We start from the raw sequence: 11,316 nt of genomic DNA, 5'->3' as shown, positions 1-11,316 counted from the left end.
ACATGGCTTTAGAAGCTTCTGATAGGCTATTGACATCATGAGTCAATTGGAGGTGTACCTGTGGATGTATTTCAAGGCCTACCTTCAAACTCAGTGCCTCTTTGCTTGACATCATGGAAAGATCAGCCAGGACCTCAGAAAAAAATTGGAGACCACAAGTCTGGTTCATCCTTGAGAGCAATTTCCAAACGCCTGAAGGTACCACATTCATCTGTACAAACAATGGTACGCAAGTATAAACACCATGGGACCACGCAGCCGTCATACTGTTCAGGAAGGAGACGCGTTCTGTCTCCTAGAGATGAATGCACTTTGGTGCGAAAAGTGCAAATCAATCCCAGAACAAAAGCAAAGGACCTTGTGAAGATGCTGGAGGAAACAGGTACAAAAGTATCTATATCCACAGTAAGACGAGTCCTATATCGACATAACCTGAAAGGCTATTCAGCAATGAAGAAGCCACTGCTCCAAAACCGCCATACAAAAGCCAAAATACGGTTTGCACCTGCACATGGGGACAAAGATCGTACTTTTTGGGGAAATGTCCTTTGGTCTGATGAAACAAAAATGGAACTGTTTGGCCATAATGACCATCGTTATGTTTGGAGGAAAAAGGGGGAGGCTTGCAGGCCGAAGAAAACCATCTCAACCGTGAAGCACGGGGGTGGCAGCATCATGATGTGGGGGTGCTTTGCTGCAGGAGGGACTGGTGCACTTCACAAAATAGATGGCATCATGAGGAGGAAAATTAAGTGGATATATTAAAGCAACATCTCAAGACATCAGTCGGCATGTTTAAAGCTTGGTCGCAAATGGGTCTTCCAAATGGACAATGACCCCAAGCATACTTCCAAAGTTGTGGCAAAATGGCTTAAGGACAACAAAGTCAAGGTATTGGAGTGGCCATCACAAAGCCCTGACCTCAATCTTATAGAACATTTGTGGGCAGAACTGAAAAAGCGTGTGCAAGCAAGGAGACCTACAAACCTGACTCAGTTACACCAGCTCAGTCAGGAGGAATGGGCCAAAATTCACCAAACTTATTGTGGGAAGCTTGTGGAAGGCTACCCAAAATGTTTGACCCAAGTTAATCATTATAAAGGCAATGCTACCAAATTCTAATTGAGTGTATGTAAACTTCTGACCAACAGGGAATGTGATGAATGGAATAAAAGCTGAAATAAATCATTCTCTCTACTATTTTTCTGACATTTCACATCCTTAAAATAAAGTGGTGATCCTAACTGACCTAAGACAGGGAATTTTTACTAACTGGATTTTTGGCACTGACGGAAACATGGATCACCACAGATAACACTGCTACTCCTACTGCTCTCTCCTCGTCCGCCCACGTGTTCTCGCACACCCCGAGAGCTTCTGGTCAGCTGGGTGGTGGCATCGGGATCCTCATCTCTCCCAAGTGGTCTTTCTCTCTTTCTCCCCTTACCCATCTGTCTATCGCCTCCTTTGAATTCCATGCTGTCACAGTTACCAGCCCTTTCAAGCTTAACATCCTTATCATTTATCGCCCTCCAGGTTCCCTTGGAGAGTTCATCAATGAGCTTGATGCCTTGATAAGCTCCTTTCCTGAGGACGGCTCACCTCTCACAGTTCTGGGCGACTTTAACCTCCCCACGTCTACCTTTGACTCATTCCTCTCTGCCTCCTTCTTTCCACTCCTCTCCTCTTTTGACCTCACCCTCTCACCTTCCCCCTACTCACAAGGCAGGCAATACGCTTGACCTCATCTTTACTAGATGCTGTTCTTCCACTAACCCCATTGCAACTCCCCTCCAAGTCTCCGACCACTACCTTGTATCCTTTTCCCTCTCGCTCTCATCCAACACTTCCCACACTGCCCCTACTCGGATGGTATCGCGCCGTCCCAACCTTCGCTCTCTCTCCCCCGCTACTCTCTCCTCTTCCATCCTATCATCTCTTCCCTCTGCTCAAACCTTCTCCAACCTATCTCCTGATTCTGCCTCCTCAACCCTCCTCTCCTCCCTTTCTGCATCCTTTGACTCTCTATGTCCCCTATCCAGGCCGGCTCGGTCCTCCCGTCCCGCTCCGTGGCTCGACGACTCATTGCGAGCTCACAGAACAGGGCTCCGGGCAGCCGAGCGGAAATGGAGGAAAACTCGCCTCCCTGCGGACCTGGCATCCTTTCACTCCCTCCTCTCTACATTTTCCTCCTCTGTCTCTGCTGCTAAAGCCACTTTCTACCACTCTAAATTCCAAGCATCTGCCTCTAACCCTAGGAAGCTCTTTGCCACCTTCTCCTCCCTCCTGAATCCCCCCTCCTCCCTCTCTGCAGATGACTTCGTCAACCATTTTGAAAAGAAGGTCGACGACATCCGATCCTCGTTTGCTAAGTCAAACGACACCGCTGGTTCTGCTCACACTGCCCTAGCCTATGCTCTGACCTCTTTCTCCCCTCTCTCTCCAGATGAAATCTCGCGTCTTGTGACGGCCGGCCGCCCAACAACCTGCCCGCTTGACCCTATCCCCTCCTCTCTTCTCCAGACCATTTCCGGAGACCTTCTCCCTTACCTCACCTCGCTCATCAACTCATCCCTGACCGCTGGCTACGTCCCTTCCGTCTTCAAGAGAGCGAGAGTTGCACCCCTTCTGAAAAAACCTACACTCGATCCCTCCGATGTCAACAACTACAGACCAGTATCCCTTCTCTCTTTTCTCTCCAAAACTCTTGAGCGTGCCGTCCTTGGCCAGCTCTACCGCTATCTCTCTCAGAATGACCTTCTTGATCCAAATCAGTCAGGTTTCAAGACTAGTCATTCAACTGAGACTGCTCTTCTCTGTATCACGGAGGCGCTCCGCACTGCTAAAGCTAACTCTCTCTCCTCTGCGCTCATCCTTCTAGACCTATCGGCTGCCTTCGATACTGTGAACCATCAGATCCTCCTCTCCACCCTCTCCGAGTTGGGCATCTCCGGCGCGGCCCACGATTGGATTGCGTCCTACCTGACAGGTCGCTCCTACCAGGTGGCGTGGCGAGAATCTGTCTCCTCACCACGCGCTCTCACCACTGGTGTCCCCAGGGCTCTGTTCTAGGCCCTCTCTTATTTTCGCTATACACCAAGTCACTTGGCTCTGTCATAACCTCACATGGTCTCTCCTATCATTGCTATGCAGACGACACACAATTAATCTTCTCCTTTCCCCCTTCTGATGACCAGGTGGCGAATCGCATCTCTGCATGTCTGGCAGACATATCAGTGTGGATGACGGATCACCACCTCAAGCTGAACCTCAGCAAGACGGAGCTCCTCTTCCTCCCGGGAAGGACTGCCCGTTCCATGATCTCGCCATCACGGTTGACAACTCCATTGTACCCTCCTCCCAGAGCGCTAAGAACCTTGGCGTGATCCTGGACAACACCCTGTCGTTCTCAACTAACATCAAGGCGGTGTCCCGTTCCTGTAGGTTCATGCTCTACAACATCCGCAGAGTACGACCCTGCCTCACACAGGAAGCGGCGCAGGTCCTAATCCAGGCACTTGTCATCTCCCGTCTTGATTACTGCAACTCGCTGTTGGCTGGGCTCCTGCCTGTGCCATTAAACCCCTACAACTCATCCAGAACGCCGCAGCCCGTCTGGTGTTCAACCTTCCCAAGTTCTCTCACGTCACCCCGCTCCTCCGCTCTCTCCACTGGCTTCCAGTTGAAGCTCGCATCCGCTACAAGACCATGGTGCTTGCCTACGGAGCTGTGAGGGGAACGGCACCTCAGTACCTCCAGGCTCTGATCAGGCCCTACACCCAAACAAGGGCACTGCGTTCATCCACCTCTGGCCTGCTCGCCTCCCTACCACTGAGGAAGTACAGTTCCCGCTCAGCCCAGTCAAAACTGTTCGCTGCTCTGGCCCCCAATGGTGGAACAAACGCCCTCATGACGCCAGGACAGCGGAGTCAATCACCACCTTCCGGAGACACCTGAAACCCCACCTCTTCAAGGAATACCTAGGATAGGGTAAGTAATCCTTCTCACCCCCCCAAAAAAAAAGATTTAGATGCACTATTGTAAAGTGGCTGTTCCACTGGATGTCATAAGGTGTATGCACCAATTTGTAAGTCGCTCTGGATAAGAGCGTCTGCTAAATGACTTAAATGTAAATGTACTAAGATTTAATCTCAGGAATTGTGAAAACTGAGTTTAAATGTATTTGGTTAAGGTGTATGTAAACTTCTGACTTCAACTATATATATATATATATATATATATATATTAGTGTGGACACCCCTTCAAGTGCGTGGATTTGGCTATTTCAGACACACTGTTGCTGCAATCTCCATAGACACACATTGGCAGTAGAATGGCCTCAGTGACTTTCAACTTTGCATCATCATAGGATGCCACTTTTCCAACAAGTCAGTTAATCAAATTTCTGCCCTGCTAAAGCTGCCCTATCCACTGTATGTGCTGTTATTGTGAAGTGGAAACGTCAAGCAGCAACAACCGCTCAGCTGCAAAGTGGTAGGCCACAGAAGCTCACAGAACGGGACCCGCGAGTGCTGAAGTGCATCTTTCCTCGGTTGCAACACTCACTATCGAGTTCCAAACTGCCTCTGGAAGCAACGTCAGCACAATAACTTCGTCGGGAGCTTCGTGAAATGGGTTTCCATCGCCCATTTCCTGTGAAGGGAAATCTTACCGCTACAGCATACAAGGACATTCTAGATGATTCTGTGCTTCCAACTTTGTTGCAACAGTTGTGGAAGGCCCTTTCCTGTTTCAGCATGACAATGCCCCCATGCACAAAGCGAGGTCTATACAGAAATGGTTTGTAGAGATCGTGTTAAGGAACTTGATTGGTCTGCACAGAGCTCTGACCTCAACCCCATTGAACACCTTTTGGGATGAATTGGAACGCCGACAACAATCCAGGCCTAGTCGTCCAATATCAGTGCCCGACTTCACAAATGCTCTTGTGGCTGAATGGAAGCAAGTCCCCACAGCAATGTTCCAACATCTAGTGGAAAGCCTTCCCAGAAGAGTGGAGGCTGTTATAGCAGCAAAGGGGGGCCAACTCCATATTAATGCCCATGATTTTGTAATGAAATATTCAACAAGCAGGTGTCCACATACTTTGGTGTATCTGCTTGACTCTGGTCCTGTTCAAATTCCTTAACTGCGTCCTTCATCCTCCTTTTCTCAAACCAATTATTTGTCACTGATTTGGATAATTGACACAAAGGCACCGCCACAAGACTTTCGTTTGCCCAGTCATTTCTACAAGTTCTAGGCCAGTTAATTACTGGCCTTGTAGTAAAAATCCATCCACGTGGCGGCGCTGTGACATGTTTATGGAACTAGTAAAAGTGGGAGCTGTCTTGTTTATTTTGTAGTGATGGGCATTTCGGTTCTTTTCAGTGAGCCGGCTCGTTCTGCTCAGCTCACCAGAAAGATCCGGGTCCTTTGGCTCCCAAACGGCTCTTTAAAAATATATATTTTAGAGTTTTTTTAAAGTCAAACAGTTTGCGATAGTTTGACTATGATTGGTGTTAAAACAGTTCTAATTAAATTATTAAATGAAATCATACTCTACCTTAACCACAATGTATGTAAAAATGCATTGGTTTGTTATGAAAAAGAATGCTATTAAACATTTGCATTTAAAGTATAACTTTCTAATGTATATAAACAAAGTGCATACAAAACTAACAACTCAAAACTAATAGAATCTGAACAACAATAATAGAATATTGCACCATATCAAAGAAAAATAAATCATGTGCAAAACTGCAGCATCCCACTTCAAACATTAAACTGGTCCTTATTTTCTCTCTCTTTATTGCCATGTTATAACCAGCAAATATGCTGACCATATTTTGCTTTTATGAGAGATTTGCATTCAGAAATGCAAGCTGCCTCACTTTCGAGGGGCTGATGCGGTTTCTTCACTCAGTAATTATTTGTCCCGTTTTCGAGAAGACCCCCTCAGAGGGACGGATGTGGCCAGAGGTTCTGCAGATAGTATCGGACCTCCATTATGGCATCTGCTGAAGGATTCCTTCGTGCTGCATCCCCAGTTGCTCTCTCGTCAAACAGCAGACGTTTGTGGCACTACTGCTGGTGCTTCTGCTCCATTTGATCCCTCTTCTTCCTGTTGGCCTGGTGCCTGAGCCAACTGACTGCTGGGGATGCCCCTCCCTGCTGCTGAGGTTATTCTTTGAAGAGGTTCATCAATCGCTCTGGCATCACTGAAGGCTAACTTCAAGTGCAGCGGTTTCTGATAGCAAGTGATTATATTCCATTCTGTAGCACTTTCTGTCCATTGATGAACATAGGGTGTCCATCAACTCTGTCACATGTCCAGTGGTTACATTTGCTTCTCTCTGGCGGCTGGCTGTAGACCCTTACACAGGAGTATAATTTTTGAGGCTGTCACATAGCTGAAAAGAGAGAACACTAGCTTATTAGTTCAGGTTCATGTTTTGTCTACTGATACTACATTCTCATCTACTGCTCATATACATATATAATACTGGATTAAATAATGATGTAGTAATAACTGCTTGCTCTACCTCTCTCCGCTGATCTCCACAGTGACCTGCTCAAAGGGTTCCAGGACTCTGCACACCACCTCCACCACCTCCCATTCCTCTTGGGTCAGAGCATCAGGAGGTATATTGACAATGGCCAGGGTAGAGATGATGGCGTCCTTAGACTCAAGAAACCGCTTCAACATATAACATGTTGAATTCCACCTTGGAGTGCAGTCTTGTTTAGGCCTCAGCACCTACTGTGCTCCTGTGGAAGTATTCCACAGCTGCTTTCACTTTGTCCACGGTGGGCTTCATCACCTTCAGAGCATCTCTTACAATCAGGTTGATTGTGTGGGCAAGACATGGATGATGGGTCCATGTTAACGGCTTTGGTTATGTTAGCTGCATTGTCGCTAACACAACAGACCACTTTTCCATCTAACTTGCCATTCTCTGGCCACTCTCAACAGTTCCTCTACCAAGTTCTCTGAGGTTTGTCTGTCGTTGAACTCAAAGCAGTCCAGAAGACAGCTAGACATCTAAAAATCTTCAATGAAGTGACATGTAACCGACATGTAAGAAGTGGTTACCCCTGATGTTCAGCAGTCAGTGGTAAGGCAAACTGCAGTAGCTTTTTGGACTCTTTCCCGCACTGAAGCCTGTGTGCCCTCGTACAGTTGTGGAATAAGTGAGTTTGAAAGAGTTTTCCTGCTTGGAATTGTGTACATTGGATTTAGACTATTGCTATAATTTGTAAAACCTCTGTCCTCCACGATCGAAAATGGCTGGAAATCGGTGGCAATCATCTTAGTCAATGCAATATGAATTTGGCTGCAGACATAGACTTTGGCATAAACTGGTCCACAGGAGACTATGTTGCTGTGGGTCACGGAGTGGGCCTACTAGACTGAGTGGATACATCTCAACACTATCACTAGCAGGCCCACTAGTTTCTCGAAGCTCCCGCAACACCTAGCTTCAAAGTTGGGTGCACAGTTCACATTTACCGGTGTAGGTTGTTCGTAGAACTGGCTTTATATGATATTTTGTTTTGGCAAATTCTACACTGTGCTCTAACATTGTCTACATTACTAAAATGCATCCAAATGCTACTGCGCTTCCGATACATTTTCCAGCTGTTGTTTTCACAGCTGTCCTTCCTCTCTCTCCTCGGTTGCTAAGTGTGTGACTGTGAGTGAGCTCGCTCGGCCCTCCCTCACGCATCTTTGGGTCATTGGTTGACACTGCGTTTCTGATTTGACAAGAACAACAGGTGAGGCTGTTAGTCTGAGCAGACAGTCAGAACGAATGTGAGCATTTAGGCCTATATTATTTGATTTCTTTTTCGTTCTTTGAATGAGTTAATTATATTAATTTAAATCTTTTGATTATTCATATCTTATTTTTGTTATATTTTTATAAATAGATTTGGCTCTTCTGATATGGAGCCGGCTCCGAACGTTCACCTACAATAGCCAGCTCTTAGAGCCGACTTGTTCGCGAACGACCCATCACTATTATTTTGTGACTACAATTCTTTCCTCGTGAACGAGAACACTGAAGGAAATGCCTAAACTACGGTCATTGCATGTATTTTTAAATGAGTGTTTAAAAGCGGCTACTCTGGAGATGTTTGGTGCAGCTGAGAATGGTCGTGGAGTACCAGGATGAGAATGATCGGGTAAGGAGACTAGTGCAGATCACACCGGAAACTATGTAGAATAGGTTTGTGAATCTAGATCTACTAATAGCCAGCTATATATACACACTGACTATACTCGTTATAGCTAATTAACTAGCTAGGATTATTACTAATGTTGCTGGGTTCTGGGTTCTGTTTTTAGATTTGAGTGCGTCTGATTGATTAAAACGTTTGGCGATTGTCGCCTGTGCAAAAAAGCTCTACAACTCAACCTGTAAATTGAAGGCCCATGTCTGACTGTCACGGCGGGAAACCAAGCACCTGTACCGTTTTTGACAAAACCTTCAAATGCAAAGGAGATTTGTTCAGATACATGAGGATTCACACAGTGGATATTTAATTTAGCTGTGGTGACAGTGTTAGGGTTGCGTCAATCGAATCTGGTATCAGGATAAATATGACAATGAGTCACCGCATTGTATGCTCTGTATTTTTTATTAGCTAAGCAGTAATTGGTAAATGCAATTTTCGTATATACGGGCTCTCTGTCACACCTCGCAGGGCAAAACAGAGAACTGACTTGTTCCTGACAAAGATTTTATAATATACTCTTGACAGAAGTAGTTCCTGCTTGTCAGAGTAGAGACTGGGCGTGGTTTAGACTCACCCAGCCTATCGTTGATTGTTGGCGCAGAGCTGGTCCCAGGTCCCAGTCGTTGTAGCTGTGTAGAATATACAGTTATCAGGCACCGTTTGTTCTCGCAACACTACGTTCTGAATGTGCCCCCCAACTCATTGCACAGTTCCTGTCTTCATGTTATTCTGTATTTTTCCATCATGAGAAAGGCCTATGGCCCTGAAACTGTTAACAATGTCTCAAGCCATCTATGTTGCATAACACATACATCCACACAAGCCAACAGCAAATAATATTCCATCACATATGATATGCTAAGGGCTATAGTGTATAACACAGAACCTCACAACAGCGAGGAGAGCTTCGGTCACAAGCAAACCTTAAACTTCCATGAACTGACTCACACAGGAGAGAAATAATTTAGCTGTGGTGACTGTGGGAAAAGCTTCAGTTATAAGTGGGACCTAATGAAGCATATCCCAGAAATGTTACATAAGCACAAAAAGCTTCTCTCTCAAATGTTGTTAGTGAGTATTTCTCCTTTGCCAAGATCATCCTTCCACCTGACAGGTGTGACATATCATGAAGCTGATTAAATGTCATGATCATTACACAGGTGCACCTTGTGCTGGGGACAATTTAAAGGCCACTCTAAAAGGTGCAGCAGATTTGTCACAGATTTGAGGGAGCCTACAATTGTCATGCTGAATGCAGGAATGTACACCAGAGCTGTTGCCAGATAATTGAATGTGTATTTATGTCTGTAATAAAGCCTTTTTGTAGGTAAAACTAATTCCGATTGTCTGGGCCTTGCTCCCCAGTGGGTGGGCCAGTCACCCAAGTAGGTGGGCCAATGCCCTCCCAGGCCCACCCATGGCTGCGCCCCTGCCCAGTCATGTGAAATCCAGAGATTAGGGCCTAATTCATTTATTTAAATTGACTGATTTCCTTATGAACTGTAACTCAGGGAAATTGTTGCATGTTGCGGTTACATTTTTGTTCAGTATAGTTGTGGAGACTGGGAAAAATGTACTCTCAACTTGTCCTTTAACAGGCATACAGTATACTGACTCACACAGGAGAGAATCCGTTTAGCTGTGGTAACTGTGGTAAAATATTAAATCGGAAGTGGCTCCAAACTAATTATATACAGACTCACACGGGATAAATAACATTGCTGAGGTAAAATATTAATTAAAAAGTTTCCTACTGAGGCATGTGAATAATGTCCACAAAGGAAGAAAATAATCTGAAGATGGTAATGAAGAGGCAAAGCAAAGCAACTTTTAATGTTCTATGTAAGCCTAAAAACAGTTTGATTTAAGTTAAATGATGAGGTAATGGTTCATCTGGGATTGTTACATCCATTTTTGGACTATTAAATTAATGATTATATATATATTATATTTATATAACTTAGAAATCAAATATAAGCATGCTTGTGCTTCTAGTTCCGACAATGCAGTAATATCCAAAGAGTAACCTAACAATTGTTGTGAAATTGTTAGGTTAGATTACTCGTTGGATATTACTGCATTGTCGGAACTAGAAGCACAAGCATTTTGCTACACTCGCATTAACATCTGCTAACCATGTGTATGTCACAAATAAAATTGTATTTATTTTGATTTGATGTTTTACTCCATTGTTAATGCTGTAATTTAACCATACACTGTATGGCTTTCATCAAAACATGGCTAAAACTATAATGTTGATCTCCTGGATGGTCAGTACTTGCATTCTTAGCTCAGTATTTGAATTTGAGAGTGGTTACATTTCTTCAGCTTAGCTGTTTACCAACAAAAGTGGTGGGGTGCGAGATTTGTTGCTCTTTCAATCCCTGATTGCCCCTTTAAATTGTAATAATAATGTTAATCACAGGTCTGCTGTTCAGTCTATTGATGTTTTCAGGTTATTAGAAACAGTTTCCTGGTCTTTTGTTTTGGAATGTCTCTCAAGGTGATGAGAGAATGTTCAGACTGATATTATTGATATTATACTTTAGTCTTTATTTTATGTTCAGTTTACTGCAGCTTGGAGAATAGAGAGAATGTATGTGACGGACTGAATGTTCCATACATTTTCTTTTGGTTTGTAAGCTTCAGAATGTACTGGAAAATTTGTGGGCATATTCACACCAGTCCAAAGGCATTGCAGTGGTCAGGAGTCGCCTGTGTTACAATGTGGTCTTTCAAAATGTGTAGAATTGCAGGAAATTAACTCCAAAACATATATTTTTTTTATCTCCACTCACATTGGGGCCGCTAAAATGTTTTGCTCACACACACACATAACATTGTTAGCCATATTAAAATCACACAATTACTTTTTTTGAAACACTTGTTTTAGAAATAATTGTGTTTGATTTAGTATATGGTAGATAATTGTACAATTTTTCCATCATTTTGCCTTTTTTATTCATTTACACAGTTTCCCAAAAAAAGGACTCTTATTCTGAAGGATAAAAAAAATCCTGGTGTCACTAGTTACCACATCCACAAAGATATTTGTTTTAGTTGAGAAAACGATAG

The sequence above is a fragment of the Oncorhynchus keta genome, chromosome 16 (genome assembly GCF_023373465.1).
Source record: "Oncorhynchus keta strain PuntledgeMale-10-30-2019 chromosome 16, Oket_V2, whole genome shotgun sequence".
NCBI lineage: Eukaryota > Metazoa > Chordata > Actinopteri > Salmoniformes > Salmonidae > Oncorhynchus > Oncorhynchus keta.
Note: the sequence above shows the minus strand (reverse complement) of the source record.